The sequence below is a fragment of the Rhynchophorus ferrugineus genome, unplaced genomic scaffold (genome assembly GCF_030347505.1).
Source record: "Rhynchophorus ferrugineus isolate W39M unplaced genomic scaffold, kcgeb_rfMv2 rfM4, whole genome shotgun sequence".
Taxonomy (NCBI): domain Eukaryota; kingdom Metazoa; phylum Arthropoda; class Insecta; order Coleoptera; family Curculionidae; genus Rhynchophorus; species Rhynchophorus ferrugineus.
In genome coordinates this window covers 41,879,444-41,892,555 of record NW_027472583.1, presented here as the reverse complement: position 1 = coordinate 41,892,555, position 13,112 = coordinate 41,879,444, and positions in this window count along the sequence as shown.

The window sequence follows — 13,112 nt, the reverse complement described above, 5'->3', positions numbered from 1 at the left end:
AAAACATTTGGTGGCAGAATGGTTTATTGTGATATGTAATATTCCAGAATCACTAAGGTAAACTACATAAATTTAATGTATATGCCTACATAGTAATAAATGTATTTTATAAATATTTCGTATCCTTTATTGATGCTCTATGTAGTAATAAATTATTAAAAAATATGGAAAAACTATTTCACATCTGTCGAGGGTAAAGCTGTTCAATAATAATTTCATATAAATTAATTATAACAATAAAATATATTCAGTTTACCTAGGGCTGTCGTAACATATATGAAAGTTTAGGAAATATTACAAATGCCAATCGAAAAATGGTTAAAACAATGCAGTGTCATACTAACATGTATGTACTATGATACTACTAACTTTATTTAATTCATAGAATAAAGCAAATAAGTTAAAATGTATGAAATACATCAAAATATAAAAATAAAAGTCCATTAACTGCATTATATTTAATAATTATTTTTTTAGCTTCTCTCCCATCCTTTCTATTTATAAATATATTTATCCTAAATGGTTTTCGCGTGTGAATTATCAAAAAGCAGCTAAATGGGAATATTTATAGAGGGAACTAGAAAATCAGGAATATAATAAAATATATTTTAAATATATTTGTTAACACTTGAATGAAATATTTTCAAAATACAACCAAAATATAATTTAATTTAACAATTATGTTTAGCGAATATGGACATATAAAAATAAAACCTAATTAACCTAAGGGGGGCCGAACAACTGTTGATTTCATATATATTGCTTTTTGATGGGATCGATTCATTAAGACAAGGGAATTGTGAATATCGTAAACCTATCTATCCTATCTGTAAATAATAATACATATTATATAAGTTCTCTATGTTGGACTTTTGACCTTTTTATGTAATATTCGAATATAGAAAACAACAAACGAATATTTTAAAACATGTTAAAGGAAAAGTAATTTAAGTATATTATATATTTGTTATAAAACGATGTTTGTAATGTATAAAAAAATCAGATATAACTCGAATTAATATGAAATATTGTGGAGAACATCCTTCACATGTCACCCTTTCATGGAAATTGTATCAAATAATATAGTATAATGTGATTCAAAAATAGTAAGACTTTTGAATGAAAATGTAATCGGATTATATATTTCATATTATAATTATGATATATAGTCAATTCAAAACAGCAGTGAACCCACATGATCTATCGAAACGTCGCAATGTTATGGTATATTTAATGCATATATTATCGAAGAATTTAAAACTACAATTAATTATACAGCCATAATAATTTATAGGTTAAAGTTGTTTTGTTATATATACATTGAACTTTTTTCCATACTAGTATAGGTAGAGTTCTAGGCGCGTTTTATAAGCAGTGGTATCCCCCGAAGGCCTAATACACCTAATTAACAATTGTATATCTGAGCAAAGTATTTCATTAGACGTAACTTTCATTAGAGAGCAATTTACCTTTTACGCTTAGTTCTTGTTTCCTTTAATGCAATATTTCCTTGTAAAGTCATTTTGATAATACTATATTTCTCCTTAACTTGTTCTGTTGCTACCTGTGTACATATCTCTTGATAAAACAGCATTTAATCACTGCATTATCCTTAATCTATTTGCCTTATCTGCAAAATAGTTAGTATTATTTTTCTGCTCATACATTTTCACCAAATGTTCATATATATTTTCAAGAATTTGATATGCAGTGATAGGGAGGAAGACGTAATATTCTGTGGCAATATCATTCAGCAATCTGATTCACCATGTATCTTTTCTCAAAATTTGTTCTAAAAAATAAATTACATAACAAACAACTTTTGTTGTCTTTAGACTCTATTTATTATCATCTTGCCATGAGTGACCCAATAATTCTGAAATATCCATATGTCATCTAAATATAGAAATTGATATAATAATTCTTCCTTGATTTTTGTTATGTTTGTGAAAATTATAATCTTTTATAAACAATGTCTGGAAGTTCCATTAAACGCCTTCGTGGGTTATATTTTTACCACTTAAATTCTGTATTACCCAACGGTGTATGAAGAGATTTTCTACATCCCTCAAATAGCTGCATATCTTTTGGCTTTTTATGTATACTTTCCTGGCTAACAATTTTCTCTGAAATAATTGTATTAAATTATGTTTCGATTTAAAAAACTACTTACTGTTTTTATACATTTCGTATATTTGATCTCTGATACAGCTAACATTAAGCTAATCTTGATTCGTCACCTGTCTCGGATAAAGACTTCTTTTTGAAGAATTTAAGGCTATATTGTTTTTTTATTGTTTGAGATATTTTAGTGCCCGTGCCCATATTAATATTCAGTGCAGCTGCAACTCCCAAAAATGTTTTCAATAACCGCGGCGATTTGAAATTAAATAAAACAAAGCGTTAAAACAACGTTTGCCGGTAATTATAATATTTTGAAGAGTTTGCAGGCTTATTCGGTTACATGTTCAAAATTCTGAAACAGTATTCTATTTCTTTTTAAATAGAATAAAATGAGAAGGAAAGCAATTAAGGCATAAGAATGTTGAACTGGGATTTGCGTAACTATAATTTTAATTACAAATTGATTTATTTGTATGCATATATTCAGTAAAGTTGTTTGCCATTTACATTGACATTAATACTCTTTTATATTATTCTATAGTACAAGGTTTATTTATTAAGCATTTTTTACTATTAGAAAATCAAAATTATTATTTTCTAAACTATGTGGGAGTCCACTTACCTCACTGATTTCATCTTGCAAATATTGGACGTCAAACTAACAATATCTTTATACCAAATAAATCTTATGTTTCCAAATAGTGTAAGAAGAGATTATTCACAACAGGAGCTGCATATCCTTAAGTTTTTTATGGACGCCTCCAAACCTCTCTGAAATAATCAATTAAAAAATTTGGCTAACATCAAGTTGATCTTGATTCGTCACCTACTTTGTATTGTTCTGCTATTTGCATTCAGCCAGTATTCTAAAAATATTTCCTATAAAACTCTTTCTGCAATGTTAATATTTACTATAGTCAGTACTTATTTCTCCAACGGATTTTAGTGTCAAGAGAGTGTAATTTAAAAGCCATTTAAAATATTATATTTACTACATTAGAAATAATCGAACTATGAAACTAGAACTAAAAATGGGTTATCATAAACCTCTTAATTATGAGCAGATTGTTATAAATGGACCTTTTATTACTGTGTACTAATTCTCATAGAGTTTTAAATGATATAAGTTGAAAAATGAATTTAAAAATATTTTATTTTAAAAATATATTTTCTCGTTATTCTAAACGGAAGAGATAAACAAACATCTACTAAGTGTGAAAATATCTACTAAATTTTAGATATTTAAACAAATATTAGATTATCATAAATCTTCTTATTACAAAAATATCAATGTAAACAAAATACACACCAGAACAGGTCGGAGAAGCTGTGCTCAAACTAACATGTGATATCCAGTCTGTTCATGAATATGCCATAGCCGAAATTTCATCAGAACGCCAACCATAGGGAAACAACCTTCTCGCTTCTATTGAACGTGAAATTCGCATCAAAAATGGTCTATGTAGATTAGCTCGACGTACTAACAACAGAGCATATAAGGGGGTCAGAGTCATTTCATTATGATCAACTCATTTTTCGCGGACCATAAACTAGAGAGCATCTCTTTTTTCTAACGTGTCTCCAGTTGCCTCATGAGAAGACGCACAGTGTCTTCAGTTCCTGAAGTCAACGGGTACAGGGAATGTGGCGGTTACTGACCAAGAAAAACTTCAGCTCCTCGCAGAGACCTATGAGGGGCCCCTCCCGCAGAAAACCGCAAAGCTAGAGACAACTACACTGTCAACAGGGAATCTCACTCCATCAAAGCCCAGTCACCCCAAACGTTCTTCTCAACCATCTTGTGTCTCCAAAATATCTGTAGACATTAATCGGCAAATTTTAAACCATAAAATATAAGGGTTTCGGTGGAATATTGACCACCCAATTAAAAAAGCTCCGGCATAAGCATTTCGCGGGACTGTGTTTCCTCAATATTTCCTATTCCTATTTTCTAACATCCTGGAAAAACGCACATATATCGGTTAATGCCAAGAAAAGGGTAACATTATCTCCACATGATTACAGGCCCATGAGCTTTCTCAGTGCCATTTCGAAACTTGCGAGAAGGCAAAACTCTACGCTTTCAACAAAGGAAAATAATTGCATTTCTGATGAGCTGTGAGGCTGTTTCGGTTTACTAAATTGGTAAGCACAGAGGCAGTCTCATATAACCCGCTTCAACTTTTCGCTTCAGGGCATGCCTCCGCGATCGGGCAAGCGTCATGCATTCCACCGCCAGGTTTTAGGTCATAACAAAGAATATAAACAAAGTGGTTATTCATTTCTATTAATTTTTCTTCATGCAATACGTTTGTTGTCTCATTGCAGTTGCTTGCAATATTTAATTTTTGTTTCAGATAATTCAAAATTCCTTTGGACTGTATTATCCAAATTCTATCATGGTTCATTAAGTCTCCTTTCTCTCGTCAGAAAGTAAATCGTGAAGAACGTTAGGCTTTGCTACAGTTAGATAGACAGATTAAATTGAAAAATTATTAACATACTCATACTTTGACAATTTAAAAATATCGAAATTAAATTAATTTAAACATTTGAAATGATTATAAGAAAACAAAGATTGTAAATAATAAAACACACGTGGCGCTTTTAACCTACCAATTTAATTATTGTTCCTTTATGGATTTTTTTCTTGTAATTTCCAATAAATAAAGTAAGTTAAAATAAAGTTAATTCATATTACTTATTAGGAAATCGAATTCTTTACTCTCTTTGTTTGGACAGAGACCACAAATTATCAAAATATATCCAAAGGAATATGTCTCATATACAGATGCTGTGAGCTTTTCAAGGGTATATGAGTTTGTTAGATTGTATAGGAAACATACATAAATACTATCCAACATATTTAAGACAATATTTTACGGGGAATTGCCAAGATATTGGGTCAAAATATGTCTAATAATTATATTGTGAACTGTTAATAGTTATTTACTAATGAAACAAATATTAACACTTAATATTATCAGAAGTAAAGTGGTGAAGGCGCTTGGTTTAGAGTTTATTTATAGAAAAAACTTTATAACCTTTAAAAAAATTACATCCTAGTATAAGTATCATTATTATAGAATGGTACACTGTTTCATAAATTCCAAATATATCAAAAACTTAAAATTGAGATTGGATTCCATAATATTTATATCATGAATAATATAGTATTATAATATTATAATATATAATCCCAAATATAATATTTATATTATGTTTATTGATATATTATATTGATATATATTGATATGTTATATATATTATATTATATTTATTGAAAATAATCGTTTCATTATTGCCATTCAGCGGAAATTGCGTCAAAAATATCCTAATCGTCGAGTGCGTTATAAAACTATAATTTATCATTTACATGCGAATCTTCGACTGTACGGTACGTCACCAGACAGGCCTCATTCTGGAGGACAACGGACGTCTCGTGACGCTAAAAGTGTGGCTCTGGTGCGTGTTATTATTGCAGAGTCTCCAGAAACATTAATTCGGAGACGTGGAACCACGTTACACATTTCTGCACGCAGTTTAAGGTGAATTTTCACAATGAGCGATGAAACCCGTTTTCCTCTCAGTGACCACGTCAATAAACAGAACAGTCGGTTTTGGGGAACACAGAATCGTCAATTAATTCATGAAACATCATTGCGTCCACTAAAAACAACTGTATGGTGTGGAATTCATGCAGGAAACATCACTGGTCCCTTTTTTTTTAAATTGACCAAGGTGTTGCAGTTATTGTTACTGCTAAACAGTACAAGATATGATCCGATTTTTTTTGTGCCTGAAATGGAAGAGCAAGGGACATGTGATTTCAGCAAGATGGATCTACAGCACACACAGCTCGTTCAACAATTCAATTATTGAATGACATTTTTCCACGAAGACCAATTTCACAAATGTATTTAACATGGCCAGCCAGATCTCCGGATTTAATAGAACCAGACTTTATTTTATGGGGTTTTTTAAAATCAAAAAATTATGTGAATAAGCCACAAACGATTCAACATTTTAAAGACAATATTTGTCATGAAATTGACGAAATTCAGCCTCAGTTGTTAAAAGATGTTATGCAACTTACTTATATTTTTTTGAGCAAAATTACAGACAAAACGGTAGCGGGACTTTTGTTCCACGTTCTCTTATTAGTTTGAAACAAGTGGTTAACTTTTATCGAAAATAAATTATAACTTCCTTTTTGAAGAATACGGGAGCACAGAGGGGCTTGGAATTGGGCACGGTTAACCATTTTTGTGCAATATGTGCTGCAAATAAATATATTCCAACAAAACGAAAACTCAACCCGGAATAGCCGTTAGATCGGTGACACAAAAGATATTAAGAAACCCTGCGAGTGGCCGTGCGTGCTAATAGTTTAGCTCGTCGAATATAACGTCCTAGGACCGAATCTCACTGATGCTAGAGTGAGTGTTTGAAGTCCTTAAATAACGCGACTATAAATAAATAAATTAAAAAAATATGTTTACAAATATTTTTTTATATATATTTCAAAGTCTCTTTTACCAACTATGGGTTTATCTGGACTGGGCCTAAAGTTTAACGTGAGCTCCGAACCACGGTCCTCAGCATTAAGCCTATCGACTGGCGAGTGACTAACTTTAGGTATCATCCCAGAAGACATCCGGTCTTACCCAGACTGGTTACTGGCGTGACTGAGATCATATTCCTTGTCGGATTTTACACTCATGCCTAGAACATTCACAAATATTAAACAATTACAAACATAAATTTACGACCATGTCCCAGCAGGATTCGAACCCGCGGCTATCGCAACAGTAGGAGGGCCGTCCCATCGTCTTTACCACTGCGCCACCAAGCCGGCACTGCAAATATTTTTGGCTCAGGCCAACTCTTATAGGTAGATTATTTGTCGTTTCTGTTATATGTAAATCAACCACCGACACGTAATTTTTAATCAAAATCCGATAATGCTGTACTGTAAAAGGCCGGTAGGCAATTTTGAATCTGGAAATAAATGTTTAAATTATACATCCGAAACGATGTGAAAACGGACATTTAGTGGTTAAAGCATTAGTAACCGAGGTTATTTAGTTTTAAGTAATGTTATATGCCGTGAATGTTGCAGATAGTCAATACGTTAATTTGTGCATCAAATGTTAAAATGGCCGTCCCATATAATATTAACACTTATATAATAATTTCATAGAATTCTAATTCTTGATTCGTTAGTGAGCTGTTAGTTTCCACGTGGAACATAAGACAAAGCAGGAAGCAATATTAAATTAAAATGAAAACAATTAAATATTAAATGAAAACCATAGAAGACAAACTATATATATATATATATATATATATATATATATATATATATATATATATATATATATATATATATATATATATATATATATGTATACATCAATTTCAAAGTTGTTCTATTCATATATTCTCTGTTTTAATATACAAACATTTATTTTATAACACACTTATTTTTATAACACAAAACTAAGGAAAGATCATGTATACTTATATTTGATGCTATGAAGTTGTTACAGTTCTAAAAATAATCTTACTTATGATACCTTATTCTAATGTTGAATGATGTATTATTATTATTAATACCTTGTATTATTTGTATTATTATATATTATTAATACTTATTAATACTTTGTAAATTATTGAAAGATAATGGAAGCTAGATTTAATTAAATACAATTTGAAAAATGTTAGTTAGTGTTAGTTCTTGAGATATATTGGATATATTTTAATATGTTTTAATACACAGGCATTTATTACCTTAACTAATGTTATATATCAAGTACAACTCTGATCTTATACTCTGATCTCTGATCTGATCTTATAATAAATACCTGTGTTTTAATACACAGGCATTTATTACCTTAACTAATGTTATATATCAAGTACAACTCTGATCTTATATTTAAAATAATGTAAAAATATAATTTTCAAATAATCCTTTTACTTTATTATGAGAGAAACATGAATAATTTAATACAATTTCGGCAACAGGTCGATCACTGGTATCTGTAATTGGTGGTATAGGATTCACAGCGGAGGTCAATAGACAGTTGTGTTTTGTGAACTACTCAGAGAATTCTTTCAGTAAAATCCTGAAGATGTCCTGAAAATAAAATGTGTTTGTTTTATATGCTTGAGTATAGTAAATTAAGTATATATTTAGTTTGTTATATCTTAAATAGTTATTAACTTCTCTATTGGAGCCGCGTTTATTGACTAAAACCAGCTGACATTTCGCAATCATTACATATTTCATCTTAGTGGCAACAATTTTAAGTGAACCACTGTTATACTCGGTTAACCTGCATAACTTTCGCTTCACCATATACCGTTAATATTGTTGTTTTAATATTTTAGAGTCTGCTTTTTAAAAATTAGATGAATTAGAGTTTATGTGAACTGAATTTACTCTGCAATATGGTCTCCGAACCGTGGTCCTTAGCTATTAAGCTTATCGCCTAGCCAGTGGTCAACTTAGATATTATTTTAGGATATATCCGGTTTTATTCGGCCTGGTTACAGGCATGATTGTGATGGTTTTAGTTTCTGATTTTGCCTCTTGCTATAAATTTACTACTATGTCTAGCAGGATCCTCCTGCGACTATCACAACAATCAAGGAGGAGTAAACGAATTCAACCAAGTATATTTGTTTAGTTCTGAAGTTATAGAAATGCCAGAATAGGTGATATGGCAATGTTAATAATAAACAAATTAATCCCTCTACCAAAATTACAAATTGTAAAATTAATTAATACATTTCTACATTATAAAAAAATTATTAACTTTATGTGATGAGAATATACAAAGTATGAGTTAAAGAAACAAATAATGGCGTTATATTAAATAAAAACGAGCGGAATAGCTATTCATTCATGAGCACCAGAAATAGGTTTATATTGCGCCCTCTTTTTCTTCTTGACCTACAGTGTATAAGCGGCCACTTTAAAATTAACCGTTGATCGAGTGAAAAGAAACAAGGTATTTTGTGATACAATAACAAGTTTATAACAATAATAAGTAAATGCGTTGTGTTATTCTTAGTATTGCAACAACCATCTGATTTAAAAGGTGGAAGAACAAAAGTAAGTATGGAACGTAAGTACGGTCAAGTTTTATAAAGTTCAAATATCCAAACAGCATCAACTTTGCTGATGCTGGGCGTATTAACCGGCAAATTTTGTAACAAAACATTTTCAAATAGAAGTCAAAATATGGTAAAAATTCATTCCGCAAAGAAGAAATTTATTCCTTTTGTTCAAATAAAAACGTTACAAAGGGTATGGGAGAAATAATATACAATTGTACTAGAAGTAATATTAAAGGTAATTATTATTTTTGTATACATTTTGTTATAATTGACTTTACATTCGGTTTAGGTTAGTAAATGAAAAATACCGCAACCAAAAGCTGAACAGTTCAGTAGTCAATTACTGGTTTTTTTTTTATCAAAAATAGCAAAAATTGCAATGACTAATAAAAATTGTTTGTTTGGCTTAGTGGTAATAGTCGCGGGTTCGAATCCTGGGGCATGGTCGTAAATTCGTGTTTGTGACTGTTTAACATGTGTCCTTGTTCTTATGTAAGGGTGCAAAATTCTACAGGGAAAATGATCCCAATCACGCCAGTAACTGACTTTTTTCAGGAGGTACAAAAAAATTACGATGTTTGAGATAGATGAAAGAAATATACAAAAATGGTTTCTAGATATTTTACAAGTAATGTTAAATAATAGCAAGTCTTTATGTATTTTTTTATAGGCTTTCTCTAAAAATGTTTGAAAATGATATGAAGATTATGTCTATATGTAAATATGGTGCATGAATTTGATGTAAGAATATTTCAATATAATATCTATATAAATACGCCCCTCACAGGGTCCAGATTTTAACTTGGGCGCGGGGAGTGACGCACCCGCGGACAATCGGTACGGGTGTGGCATAGTACGGCCGTGAGAATCCCGGGGCCCTAGTTGTGTATAGTATTGTGTCGTCTCTATGTATTTAGTGTGATGACCTTTAATTCGGAACACCAATATCGGTCGAGACTGCGGCAGGTCGATCGTCAAGTCGAGGCGGGCCTGAGCCTTTGATTGCACAGCACTTCCGGTAGGTGAGCAGGTCGGAATGCAGGTAATTGCTACTGGCACCCCAAATTTTGGTCTAAAGAGACCGAGCAGTGAGAACGAAATAATGAAAAACCATGAGGTATTATCAATGTCAGATATTTGGACACATGACAATAAAAGGCACTTTTACGCCCACCTGCCCATCCTATGGGAAGAGTGGTCATGGAGAAACTGAATGCGTACCACCTCCCATTTGTCATCAACTTCAATTAGGAACACTCGCCAAGATACAGGGGATGCCCTGTTTATTCTTGATAGGAGGAATTCTTGATACAAAGGATCAAAACTGGTGGCTGTAGAACCGTCCTGGTGTTCGGCTTGGTTTTGCACTAGTCTGGTGGCGAATTTCGTTATCGAAGGCTGTATATTAGCCTTGGCTTTCGATTGAATGGATGGAATATCCAGCTACTGGCTACTGGCTTTGGTTATGGTTTGGAAGCAGTTGCTAGCAGAAACCATCATCTGGGTCTTCGTCCAACCGTTGTGTGGGTTTATCTGGTGTCTGGGACTGGGTTTCTGTAGCAGCGACAGTTTTAATTTTAATTTCTACTTTTAGATCTTCGGACGCCTTTTCGCTCTTTTCCAGGTCTTCCGTCTGTTTTGTCAGGGCGCCTGCCTGTGCTTGGGCAAATATTTTCACCTCGGCTATCTGTTTTTGAAGGTCTTGTTGTCTCCTTAAGTCTTCTATGAGCAATTCTCAACTATCGTCGGAAGATGATCCATCGATCTTAGGAAAGTTGGGATAGTAGTCAGGAGGCAATGTCGGCTCTAACATGCGTGACGTTATTGCCTTTTCTGTAAACGCCTATTTTCGGCGCTTACGCATGATTTTTTAAGTTTTTTTGGGGAGGCACTGGTGGAAGAGTGATAACGGATATATGAATAATAATATATGTTATGTATATCAATTCAATTGAAAACGAATTATTTATTTCATATCAGATTTATTATATCTATGTCTCCAAAGAAATAAATAATAGTTGATATGGAAGAAATTAAGGCATTAGAATGTCGAATTTGGAATTGCGTGACGATAGTAGCAATTACAAATTAATTTATTTATACGCATATATACAGAAAAGTCATTTGTCGTTAATAGTATTTTATATCACTCTATATCAGTTATATTATTAGCTTTATATTATTCCAAGGTTTTTTTTCAGTATTAGAAAGTTATTATTATTATTATTTTCTAACCTATATGTGTGTTTACTTACCCCAATGATTTTATCTCGAAAATATTGGACACAATATATTTATACCCTTTGTATTCTATATTTCTTAATAGTGTATTAGTAGTGTGTTTCTACGAAATAATTGTGTTAAATTATGATTTTATCGAAAAAACTACTTGTTTTTATACATTTCTAAAATTTGGCTATCATGGTAATCTTGATTCGTCACTTAATTTGTATTATGCCGCCCTTTGTATTCCCCCAGTATTCTAAATATATATCCACTAAAACTGCAGCAGCTTAATAATTAATATTACCAATAGTTACCTCTCTTACGCATTTTACTGGGAAGATGAGGTTTCCATTAAAACCAATAAAAACATTATACTTACTGTAATCATAATCCTTTTTATCATGAACATAAACATAGTGATTATTTATATGTACTTATTCCTATGGACAGTTTTAAAATACGCAAATTGAAAAATCAATTTTAAAGTTCTTTTATATTAAAAATATATTTTCTCGTTAAGATCAGATACTTCATAATGTACCGTAATATCTAGACGTTCTTAAAATAATCAAATTAAATAGTAGAGTAAACAAATTTATGCTGAATTTGAAAATATCTACTAAATTTTAAACTTAACCTTCTTATTACAAAAATATTGATGTAAGAAAGTATACTGAAGAGCGGCTGGAGGAAGCTATATGCAAGCTAACTCGAGATATTAAGCCATGAATCTGCCACAGTCACTCAGTCAAAATAATCTACGCAGATTAGCTCGAGATGCATATATCTTCGATGCTGTAGACAAAAGCGAGGCGGATAGAGCACGCAAGAGGGTCAGGTAGGCCGTCTCAATCTAGCGAGCGATGAAATGGAACTACTTCCTTGCTGACCTTATATTTGATAGGCCCCCTTCATTCAAGTTTATCTCCAGATGCCTCGTGTGAAAGATGTACAATGCCATCCCTCCTGAAGTCAGCAGTTACAGAAAATTGCGCGGTTACTGACCAAGAAAAAGTAGAGCCTCTCGCAGAGACCTATGATCTATCGGTTCCTCTCAAGAAAAGGGCAACATCATCTCCATCTGTTTACAGGCCCATATCGAAGCTTATGGAGAGGCAAATACTTTACGCTGTCAACTATTTCTCAAAGGAAAACAAAATCATTCCTGATGAATAATTCGATTTTCGCGTTCACCATTCATCTACCTATCAGGCTACCCATCCAGCCGCACACCACCCATCACGCTCTTGACCAACGTAAAAAGCTCGGAACAGTACTCCTGGATATAACACAAGTTTTCGATAAGGTCTGACAAAATGCGTACGGTTAGGCCTCACAGTAAACCTAATCGCTCTCATCAAGTACTATCTATAGGAAAGATCTTTCCGGGTCAAGATCAGAAAAACTTTTCAGTCGAAAATGAATCAAGGCTAGCGTACTTCAAGTTTCCTTGCTGGTCCTAGCCTTATTTAACCTCATTATTTCAGATCCGCCGAGAAAGAGCACATTGACGTCGCGTTTTATGCTGAAGACACTTCCGTCTTTGCGGCTTCTCGAGGATACCATTCAAGGACGTTTACAGAAGCAGTTCGTTCATGCGATCAAGTGGTTCAAATTTTGGGCTTTACCAAGCGTTA